Below are 12,448 nucleotides of genomic sequence, written 5' to 3' on the forward strand. Positions count from 1 at the left end.
AAGTCCATATGGATCACATCTATCCCTCTGCCCTCATCAATCATCTTTGATACTTCCTCAAAAAACTCAATCAAGTTTGTGAGACATGATTGCCCATGCACAAAGCCATGTTGACTATCCCAAATCAGTCCTTGCCTTTCCAAATACATGCACATCCTGTCCCTCAGGATTCCCTCCAACAACTTGACCACCACCAACGTCAGGCTCATTGGTCTATAGTTCCCTGGCTTGTCCTTACCACCCTTCTTAAACAGTGGCACCACGTTAGCCTCCTCCAGTCTTCTGGCACCTCAGCAGTGACTATCCATATTACAACAATCTCAGCAAGAGGCCCAGCAAACACTTTTCTGGCTTCCCACAGCGTTCGAGGTTACACCTAATCAGGTCCTGGGGAGTTATCCACCTTTAACCGTTTTAAGACACCCAGCACTTCCTCCTCTGCGAATGGACATTTTGCAAGGTGTCACCATCTATTTCCCTGCATGTGATATCTTCCGTATCCTTTTCCACAGAAAATACTGATGCAAAATTCTCGTTTAGTATCACCCACACACTTCCTGTGCCAGGAAAAGTATTGTGTTGTGTCTGATATCTGAAACACCCCCACCTGCCCCCGACCCCCCCCCCCCCCGCCCCCCGTGTCTGTTGGCTCGTCGTAAGCATGCATGGTGCCCCAGAAAGCAGAGATTTATATAAGATATAGCAATCTTTTTTGGATTATCACGATTAGGCTTATCTGCCACTCTAAAAATGGCTTTTATGTAGCAATGACGACATTATCTAATGAATCTAATATGAAGAATTGTGAACATATGAATGTTTATCAGTTAATGCTCTCGAAGAACAAGAGCTATCGTTTTCTTATTCTGAGCTGTATTATTTATTTATTATTTATTGTTTATTTTTGTTTTTCTTCTGTCCGTTTATAGACTTTAACTTACTTTGTATGTACATGCACATGGGTGAAATATTGTTCAATTATTTGAGTTGTTTTGTTATTGTTTTAATATAATAATAAAAATCTATTTTTCATTCAAATAGTTTTTAAAAATTAAAATGCTAACATTGATAGAATAGAGTCCCAAAGAGCTCTCATTAGATAGACCACTCGTGGTGGTTTACGCTGAATGTCACCACACACTGGGTGATGGGGTGAGGTTGAGAGAGCATCCCCTTCATGGTAACCTCAGTCAGTGTGGGGAATTGAACCTGCGCTGGTGGCCTCCCTCTGTATCACAAACCAACCATCCAGCCAACTGAGTGGGAGACTGTGTAACTGTTACACACAGATTCAGTCACAGACAAAGGGCAAGAGAAACTTTCATGACAAGGAAAAAGGTGTATTTGAGATAATCGTCATGGTAACGGCTGAGGATAAAAACGTTCTCTGCTAGAAATTGTATTTTATATTGAGACAAGTGTTTGGAAGCTTTCTTTTACTGAATACAATAAGGTGAGACAAGTGAAATAACCAGAATGACTAAGTGTGATTGGATATCGATAACTGTAAAATAAATGCATGTTTTTGATTGGTCTGTGGAAAGCATGCTGACTATTGTATTAATTTAGAAAGCAGATGAAATATATTGTTAGAGGAGTCTGTCCCCATGGGAAATCCCTTCGGAACACATTCAAGAAGAAACACTGGGTAAAAGGTTTCTGAGAATCGTCTGCTCGGTAACAGGAAGCTGGGGGTTGAATGACTGAAAGTTCCTGTAAGGTGGAGCTGAGAAAACCATAATTTCACCTCCAAACGTATTGAATGTTGGAGCATGTTTGAAGTACTGAATGGCCTCATGATGGATTTCAATTGTCTGTGATTTGAAAAACGTGCATCTCTACTCCATCCTCTTACATGGCACACACTGGGGCACAGCCGCTTTACTGAAACTGGGAATAAGTTGGAACATGATCTGGAAAATTCCATAATTGGCATTCTCCAGAATATTCTATAACTCTGTGGGGGGCATTAGAGATGCAGAGAGAAAGAGAGGGATGGTGCTGTATGCAGTAGTGAGAGTGGGAGAGCATGGGCCTTGTTCGGGAACCGGGGCTATAACAGACATACAGTGAGTGTGAGGGAGCAGAGAGAATATGGTGACCCTTATCCTAACAGAGTGGGGAAGGTTATTGAAGCTTGTCCTGTTTTGCTGGACATTTACTCAGACCGCAGATACTGCACTGAGCTGGGTGGTGAGCTCAGACCAGGCTCGGTGGGTCTGGTGGTGTGATCCCTCTGGGGAGAGAATGGTCCCCCGCTGTACGACCGCATCCACCAGGACCTCCGTGTCCCTGTCGACAAACCGTGATGTAATTTCCCCTTATCTGCCATGCTCGGGGTAAACTGTGCAGGGCAGCTCCAAACTGAGAAAGCTCAACCGTGTGCCCCTTGGCCTTTTAAAGGTGGCCCCAGTGTCAGGGGTCATGGAATATCCAGGGTCATCCGGGCGATTTTGAGTACCTCCAGTCATGATGGGTGGGAGAATGTGGCTGTCATTGTTTGAGAGGGACACAATAGAGTGGGGTGGGTAGTTAATGAGATGAGTTTGGTAAGATAGCACCAGGAAACTAGCTCGGCCTTGTGCAGACAATCCCTCTGTCACACTTAATGAAAATGTCACTGAGACAGTTTTTTGTTAGATTCAGCCCAGTGAGGCGAAGACTCTGCTGTCCTCACTCCTAGTTACAAAGCTGCAGAACAAATGCTCATCCAAAAGTCTCCATTGCCTGAACTCACAGCAATATCCCTTTCACTCATCATTCTTCAAAGTACTGACCCGTGTTGCATGATACTATCGAAATGTCTTCATTTCAGCATTCTGAAACCTGTGAACATATCGTTCAATGACATTTTTTCTCAGTCTCTCCCACTCTGTTTCCACTCCAAAACACAATCATTTACAGTCATATTGCACGAGACTCCCAGTATGACTGGACCATGGCAACCAGAATGTGCATCCAGATTCACCCCATTCCCCTGCCCTTGTTCTGTATCCCTCTAATCCTTACCTATCTGTGTATTTGTCCAAATGCCTTTTCAATGTTGTTATTGTACCCACCTCAATCACTTCCACTGGCAGCTCAGTCTGTATGCATCCCACACTCTATGTAAAAACGTTGCCCCTCAGGTTCCTTTTTAAGTACTTTTTTTCCTTTCCAAACATTAATGGATGTCCTCTAGTCCTCGATTCCCCAAACTTGGGAAAAAAAATTGAAGTATTCACCCCATAATTCACCCGCCTCTCATAATTTTATGAGTTACACTTCAATAAGAACCCCCTCGGTATCCTACGTGGAGAAGAAATAAGTTCTAACCTGTCCACCCTCTGCCAATAACTTAGAGTCTTTAGCCCAGGAAACATCTTTGGAAATTTGTTTTACGCTCTTTCTCGTTCAATTATATCCTTTCTAGAGCAAGATGAACAAAACTGAGCCCAATACCCCAACTGCAGCCTTACCAACATCCTGTACAACTGTAACATAACGTCCCAACTTCTATACTCAATGCGCTGATGAATGCCAGTATGCCAACAGCCTTCTTCACTGACCTGTGTATCTGTGACTCAAATTTCAGACAACCGTGCACCTGATATCCAACGTCCTTTTGTTCCACTACACTCCTTAAGGCCCTCTCATTCATCATTAAACTTCTACCTCGATTTGACTTTCCAAAATGTAAGACGTCACACTTATCTGTAATAAACTCAAATTGCTATTTCTGAGCCCACTTCCTCAGCTGACGAAGGTACTGCTGCAATTTCTGATAATGTTCCTCATTGTAAATGATGCCTCCTAATATCGAGTCACGTGCAAACTTACTAACCTTGCGTTGTGCACTCTAGTCCAAATCATTGATATAAGATAACGAACAGCAATGGTCCCAGGACCGAACACTGAGGCACTCCAATAGTCGCAGGCCTCCAGTCCGACAAGCATACTTCCACCATAGTCATTTGCTTCATAACGTCAAGACAATTGTGTCACCAATTTGCTAGTTGACTTTGTAGTCCATGCGCTCTAATCTTCCAGAGCGGCCTACCATGTGGAACCTTATCACAGGCCTTACTGAAATCCATATAGACGATGTCCACCACCCTGCCCTTGTCAACCTTTATGGTCACTTCCTCAAAAACTCGAACATAAATTCTAAGGCATGATCTGCCACGCACAAAGCTATGCTGACTGCTCCAAGTCAAACTCTGTCTTTCCAAATGCATGCATATTTTATATCTCAGAACCTTCTCAAGCGGTTTACCGAAAACAGATGTGAAGCTTACTGGTCTATATTTTCCAGGCTTTTCTTTGCAACCCCCCTTGAAGAAGGGCACTCCATTTGTTACCGCCCTGTCTTCCGCGTCCTTGGCCCCTGAACTGTCTTCTCTCACCACCTGCAGTGCTCTTGGATATATCTGGTCAGGACCAAGAGATTTATCTGACTTTATGAATTCTAATATGTCCATCAGCACCGCTACTGTGAAACGGACTGTACCAAGATATCACAACTAACCTCCCAAAGGTCACAGGACTTCATGTTTTTCTTCATGATAAACACATAGGGGAAATTGAGGACCTCACCCATTTCTTGAGGTTTTACACATGCATGCCCATTTTGGATTTTAAGGCGTCCTATTCCCATTTTCTTTTCTATACTGAATTTGGATTCGCACTTTTCTGCTCAGCCAAGGCTATCTCATACCCCACTTTAGCCCTGCTGATTTCCTTCTTCAGTAAACTCATCTATCCCCTGTGTACGTCCAGGGATTCCCTTGATACGAACTGCCTGTACCTGAGCCACGCCTCATTTTTTTTCTGGTCAGAGCCTCAATATTTCTTGTAATCCAGGGTTCTCTCTTCCAGCCTCACTTCCCCTTCATCCTCACAGGAATATATAGACCTTGAACTCGAGCTATCTCACTTTTGAAGCCCTCCTACTTTCCCGGGATTATTTTACCTCGAAACAAACTACTCCAATCATCCCATGCAGTCCTCTGTCTGATTCCAACAACATACGCCTTGCCCCAATTTAGAACTTGAATCTGTGGACCAATTTTGTCCCTACCATTACTATTTTAAAACTAGTACAGCTCTAGTCACTATTCCCAAAATGCTCGCTCACTTTCCCTCCGTCACCTATCCGAACTTATTTCCCAACAGTCGGTCGAGTTTGTCCCTTCCCCAATAGGAACCTCTCAATATTGCTTGTGGAAGCTTTCCTGAACACACTTAATAAATTACGTTCCATCTAAGTTCTTAACCCATCTGGAAGTCCCAGTCTATGTTCGGAAAATTAAAATCACCTATTATGACAACCCTATTGCTCCTGCAAGTCTCGCCAGTTTCCCTGAAATTTTGTTCCTATAATTCTCATTGATTATTTGGAGGCTTATAGTGCAACCATCACCATCCCCCTCTTAATTCTTTGTACCGTTCACAAAACCTCATTGGATATTATCTCAGTTATTTCAACTTTAAATACTAGAGTGATATGCGCCTTAATCAGAACTATTGGTATTTAATTGTTTCCATTTATATCTCTTCCTCACATTGATTTTCATATTCGCAGCACCCCTTGTCAAGGTACAGTACAGATATGGAGCTGAAGATGGATGGGAACTGCACATTCTGTCAATTCCAGCATTGGTTTCATTTTTCCCCACACTGGGCTGCGATCTAATACAGTGTTACCGAACAATGCAACAGCCTGGGTTTATATATGAATGACCCAGTGCGGACTGCACAGCTCCGCATGCTGGACATTTAGACCAGGATTATAGATCAAGCATTGGTGTGGGCTGCATAGAGTTTCACTCTGGACATTGCTGGATTGCATACAGCTGTACACTAGCCGGATGTACACAGTGCTCCATCCTGAATATGTAATGGATGGGCTGGTTATGCAAGTTGGATTGCGAATATGAGAATACTAAACGTCTGACAATACCTTTATTTTGTGTTTTCATTCTTGTGATTGGACCCATCAAATCTGAAGTTATCCTGTTAGACCTATCCTTCTGGATGAGTCATGGTGAGTGTTGTTGCAGCATCTGAGTCTGCAACATGACCAACAAATGGAGCAGAGGCTGCAGAGAGCGGAGTCTCCGTAAAATGGAATGAGGGAATCACAATCAGATCAGACGTGGTCTTAGTGAATGTTGGGACAGGATTGAATGGACGACTAATGCATCCTATTCATATATTTCTGTTTGTTCCAAGCAAACTCCCCTTCTCTCCAAGTGTCCCATACTGGTGGGGAGTGAGTCACCTCCTGCTGTCCTGTCATAACAGGATGCTGGGGCCTCACTAACCTCCAGATTTCCCTGTGCCCCAGTTTCGAGCTCTGAGTGACTCCCTCCTGGCCCTGTGTCACAGTCTCAAGCAGTTGAATGACTGCGTCCTGTTCCGTGTCCCAATCTTGGGCAGCTGTGTGACTGCCTCCTGATCCAAGGTTTGCGAAAGTAGATGTCCCCCTCCTGCTACTGACTAAAAGGCTCCAATAGCTCTGTGCTCACCTGCTGCTCCTGTGGAATGGAGTCGAGGGCCTGAATGGCCTCTTCACATTCTTTACAGCTTGTCTTGACTAAAAGCCATTCCCCTGTTTCTGTAAAACCCCATCAAAATCTGAATGATGTATTTTTGTATTTTACTCTCAGTAATTGAACAAACAAGCTGACTGACAGAATTCAGAAGCTGAATTGCCTCTTCCTTTTCCTGTGTCAAACACTCAAGAGGAAATAGAGTTTCAGAGATGTACAGCACGGAAAAAGATCTTTCAGTCTGATTGTCCATACCGACCAAACATCCTAAATAAATCTCGTCCCCCTTGCCAGCACTTGGTCCATCTCCCTCTAAACACTTCCCATGCATGTATCCATCCAATTGCCTTTTAAATGGTGTAACTGTACCTGTGAGTGTGGGAGTATGTGTGTGTTTCTGGGGTGGAGGGCTTGAGTATCAGTGAGAGAGTGTATATGTGTATATATGAGTGTAGAGTGGTCTAAGTCTCTGAGCGGTTGCCTGTGAGAGTGTGTGTGCCTGTAAGGGTGTGTGTGTGTCTGTCTTCGTGTCAGTGTACATATGTGTCCGTACGTATGTGTGTGTAAAGGAGTGCCTGTGTGTGTGTGTGTGTGTGTGTGTGTGTGTGTGTGTGTGTGCGTAGTGCAATAGTGGTCACCTGCAATGTGATATGAACCCAACGCCCCAGTTGTGACCCTCCCTATGGGAACTGAAATTTGTAATCAGCTTCTGCTCGGCCACTATTCGCTGCTGCCTGTCCTGAAATCCGGCTTGAAGGATGGTCACCAGAAAGTCCGAGGTTGAATATCCTGGACCACTGAAGTGTTCCCCAACTGGGAGGGAATACTCCTGTCTGTTGATTGTTTTGCAGTGCCCATTCATCCGTTGTCATAGCCTTTGCTAATTTTTCCAGTGTTTGTTCAGTGACTGTACTTAATGCCAATCTCCATGGATTCTAATTATCCCAGTGGAGGGTTTCCATCTTTTAATGATAAATGGGCGCCGTTCAATGTGGTATCCCATAACATGAGCGGGAGCATCACCGACAGCACTGACAGGGAACAGCAGACCCAGAGAGAGTGGGAGGAGAGATCAGTATCTGAGAACATGAAACTGGAATGTTCCAAAAATGTATCAGAATCTGGAAACATTAGACTGGCAAGTTCCAACAACAGACAGGAGTTTCTACATTTATGTTTGGCGTCTTTCTGCATTTAATTGGTTGTCATTATCATGGAGGATCTATTATGCTCTTCTCATTATTCAATGTTTTTATTATCCTTTCCTGGCTATCGTTGGTGTTCCTGGTAAGTGTCAACGTCCAGATTTTTTTGTTCAAAAAACCGATTATGACTGTATTAGTTCTTTTATATCGTCTACACTTCTTGTCACTATTATTTTACTATTGAAACTCTCATTCCAGATATTTACTCTACAGACCACTACTAACTACATCAATGCATGTGTTCAATGACGGTCTCCCTCGTTACTCTCTATGTTGACCTACTCAGTTCCAGCGGAGAACTATAATTTACTGTATCATTGCCTTTGTTATTTAAATATTAAAAGCAGGGAGGTCACTCTCTACTGTTCTGGTTACAAACTCCACTTCCTGCCACTGTTCTGCGACTGAAGCAGACAAGTCACAACTGTGAGAGATCCCTTTGAGCATGAGCTGATTCATGACACCATATCCTGACCATTTCTAACTTGAAATGCTCACCACCCCAGAATATATCTCACTGGTTTAGTCCATCTGCTGTTGAACCTTGAGCTATGAAATACAGTCTTAATGAAGCCAATAATCTGCTGCTGACACTCCCGGCTTGAAACCTGCAAAAGCAAATCTGATTCGACCTCACACCAAAGTCCCATCCATCTGTCATTCATGTGCACGCCGATGTGTATTGCTGTTTTTTCTGGCAATACCTTTATTTTGACATTCTCAAACACTTTACCGTATCTGTTCATGAAACTTCTCTCATTCTCTCTCTGTTGATTAACAAAAAGCCTGCCAGTTGTTCGTATTTAAAATAGTTTCCTCCATGTGCGTTCCTTCTCAAACAATGAGTTTAGCATTCAACCACGCCAATCGCACACACACACACTCTCTCTCAGTCACGGATGAACACACACACAGCAAACCTTCTCATTGTCGACATTGCAGTAATTTGATGCGAGTATAGTTAGCATATGATAGTAAAGTTTGCAATACTCTCTATGCTGGGCAGATAGTGCAGTTTACTGAGCAACACACTAGCATGCTCTGCACAGCTCTTCATGCTGGGCTGTCATCTTGTCCCAGTCCATGTTGTTTGTGGTGTTCTGTGAAGCAGATTCAGAATTTGATGTAAGAAACCATTCCAGCTGGTCTGAAAATGCCTTTATTCAATGTTCACATTCTTTTAAGTTTACTCTCGAAGATTCTCACTTCTCCAGTTAGTCCCACTGCCCTGTCTTTCCCCCCATATTTCCACAGCATATTTTCAGTTAATTAACTGTCTCGTTCTGTCTTTAATGTGAATCTTTCTGTCCCTCTCTTTCTTTCCCTGGTCATTGTTTATGGCTGCCTAGTGTATCGAGTGCTGGCATTGTGAAGCTCAGAAACAGTGAAATGGTGTGTGTCAGGCTGTTTTTCACTTCCTGGTATGTCCCATGTGATGGTCCACGGACAGACGTTTTGAGACACATCCTTGTAACTTGGTCTGTACCTGTATTTGTCCCTCTCAGGTGATCTTCCGATCGAGGAAGCCCCTCAAATAAAGGCCCAGGGATCTAAAGTGTGTGACAATGCTGTCACTTTTTTCAAAAGATTATTTTCTCCTTTCTTTAAATAAGAGATCTTAAAGGCCAAACTGCCGACTGAAAACAGCTCAAGTAAATAACTTACGACACTTTTAGGATTTGTAATAAATGACAGTAACAACGGCCTAGTAACTTATCCCCAGCTGCTACTCTCCCTGAAACCTGACTTGATGCTGTTTCCTCCTGAATTGCAGAACTGTATGCAAGAATGTATGTCTGAATGTTCCATTTTTCCAAGAGATGTGTTTATGGGATGTTGGTATATTGGAACAGTTCATTTGTCGAACGTACTGTATCCATTATTCGGTTATGGTTTCCAATAGTTAAATTATTCTAAATTCCTCTTCCTTTTGTATGGATTTTCATTAGAGTCTATAAGTATGTTGTGTTTTGCTTAATGGTGAGTGGTTTGACTAGTAGCATCACATCTGGAACTCCCACTTCACATCTACCTTTAAAATAAGGAAAGGTTGGCATCCAAGCTACCTTCTTAAAATAGTTTGAGGCAGTCTGATTGGTCTATGGCAAACTGGAGACTCTTGTCTTGGTCTAAATCGATAATACCAACTGATTTAGAATTACAATCCCTACAGTGTGCAAACAAGCCACGTGACCCAACAAATCCACACCGACCCTCCGCAAAGTAACCTACCCAGACCCATTCCGCTAGCCTATTATTACATATTTACCTCAACTAAGGCACCTAACCCACACATCCCTGAAAACTTTGAACAACTAACCATGACCAATTTACCTGACATGCACATTATGGGTTGTGGGAGGAAACCAGAGCATCCAGAATAAGCTCATGCAGACACTGGAGAGTATGCGCCGGGATGCTATTGGGTTCAAATGTCGTGTAAGATAGTTGTTCGTTTCTTTGGTTCCGGATGTTACATTCGGATGGTTTAAACAGAGATTTATGTATAAAGATTCGTTCAGTCAATAAGAGTTCTCTGGGTGTGGAAGAAATGAAGTTGGGGGTTTTACAAAAGGTCATGAAGTCAAAGCTGTAGGAATTGGCAGACAAGCTGGAGTTGGGGTTGTGTTTGTCTGTGAGAAAATGAGAGATAATTACAGCTAGAGCTCGTCAATTACATTTGGTGGAAACGCCGTCAGAGTCTTTGGAAATGGCCAGAATTCAATTTCAAATGATGTGCCTTGAACATGAGAAGGAATTGAAACTGTTTGAATTATGATGAAAAGTAGAAATAAAAGAGAAGGAAATGAAGAAGAAAGAAAGAAAAAGAGAGAAGAAAAGCAGAGAGTTTCAACTTCAAAAGTTAGTAATTAGAGAGGAAAGTTGACATATAGGGTCGAGATGAAGGTAGACGGTAGGCTGGATAAGGAGGATAGTGAGGATAAGCAACCCCATAGTAGCCAAAGGCCTTATGGGGATCTGTTTAAATAAACCCAGGCATTATCTAAATTTGATGAGAAGAATGGGGGAGCCTTTTTAATTTCATTTGAGAAAGTGGCTAAACAAATGCAGTGCCCAGTGACCATGTGGATTTATTTGATTCAAACAAAGCTGAGAGGTATTTGCCATCCCTATCGGAGGCGGTATCTGAGGAGGAGGAGGGGGTGAAGAAAGCCATCTGAAGGGCACATGAGCTTGGGCCAGAAGCCGACAGACAGTGTTTCAGGAATCTAAAATAGTGTCCCTGGTTAAACGCACATTGAGTTTGGAAGAATCAAACAAAGTAATTTTGAAAAGTGGGGAAGGGTTTTAAAAACAGAGCAAAACTATAACACTCTTAGAGAGATTCTTGTTTTGGAGAAGTTCAACAATTCACTTCCTGCAGTCGTGACAACTCGTGTGGAAGAGCAGAGAGTTAAAATGGCAAGATTAGAAGCTGAAATGGCTGATGATAATGATTTGGTTCAGAAATCAAAGGCTGGTTTCTGTGAGGGATTGAGAAGAATGTGCGAGATCTTCTTAAAACATATACCTGTGAGAGTAAGATTTATTGGCATAGGCCAGGAGTAGCAGGTAAAGGGGTTACAGCATTAAGAGGCACAGAAGCATGTAATGCTTTTATGCTGAGACATGAGGAGCTATGTCATTCAGAAGGATTATTGGAGAGATGAGAAGTGCTCCATTACGTAATGTGTGGTTGGAGCATCCAGTGGAAACATCAACAGATTTATTCCACAATGGGGAAGGGGGCCTTGAGCTTGGTGTTGGCGTTACAACATTTCAGCATTTCAATTGCCAATAACATACCTGAGACAAATCTTTATCACTGATCATGACCCCTTAAAGTTATTGAAGAAGTTTAGGGCGACGAATACCAGTCTGTTTCGATTGAGCTTATTATTTCTGCTATTCAATTTGAAGTTATACCGTTGATCGGACGAGAAACCTAAGGTTTGACACGTTGTGGAGACTTGGATGAAGAAAGACAAAGGCATTCTGTAGCAGGAGTAAAATGACTGAAATCGAATCTAGTTGTGAACATTTTTATGCTCAGAGTCAATGTAATATATATGCATTTCAGTCTGCTAATAGAGGATGATTAGCAGGTCTAAAATTAATCCATTTTTGTATATTGATGGATCATTTTATTAATGGTGAGTTGTGAGTTTAATATCACTGTAAAGAGGTTATGTTCTCTTAGGTTGTTTTTGAAGGGAGGTTCTAAAGGCAGAGGTGCAGAACTGCTATCTGAACACAGTTTAAGTAAATAACTGAGCAGGCCTTTAGGTTTTATTAAATGGTGGCAACAATCGAAGGGCAGTTGCCTGCTCTCCCAGACCAGGTTTTCTCGTTTTGTTTTTATCTGCAGTTTTTCAGAAGCTGTTGGGGATCCTCGAAGGGTTGGAAGTGTCAATACATGATCCCCAGCTGCTTTTCTCTCTGAGATCTCTGTTCATGTTGTTTCCTCCTGGATCAGAAAATTGCATGCAAGAATCTGTATTTGAATATATCTTTGTGCCAAGCAGTGTATACAAAGAAGGGACAGTATCTATTATTTGTGTAAGTGTTCCAACATATAAACTATCCCAAAATGTTCTTTTCTTTGATTGGATTTTAAACAAAACATTTGAATAGATTATATTTTGCTTAATGTCGAGAGGTTTGACCAGTCACAACCTATCTGGAACGCACACTTCACATCTATGTTTA

This window comes from Chiloscyllium punctatum, chromosome 21, assembly GCF_047496795.1.
Source record: "Chiloscyllium punctatum isolate Juve2018m chromosome 21, sChiPun1.3, whole genome shotgun sequence".
In the NCBI taxonomy this organism is placed as follows: Eukaryota; Metazoa; Chordata; class Chondrichthyes; order Orectolobiformes; family Hemiscylliidae; genus Chiloscyllium; species Chiloscyllium punctatum.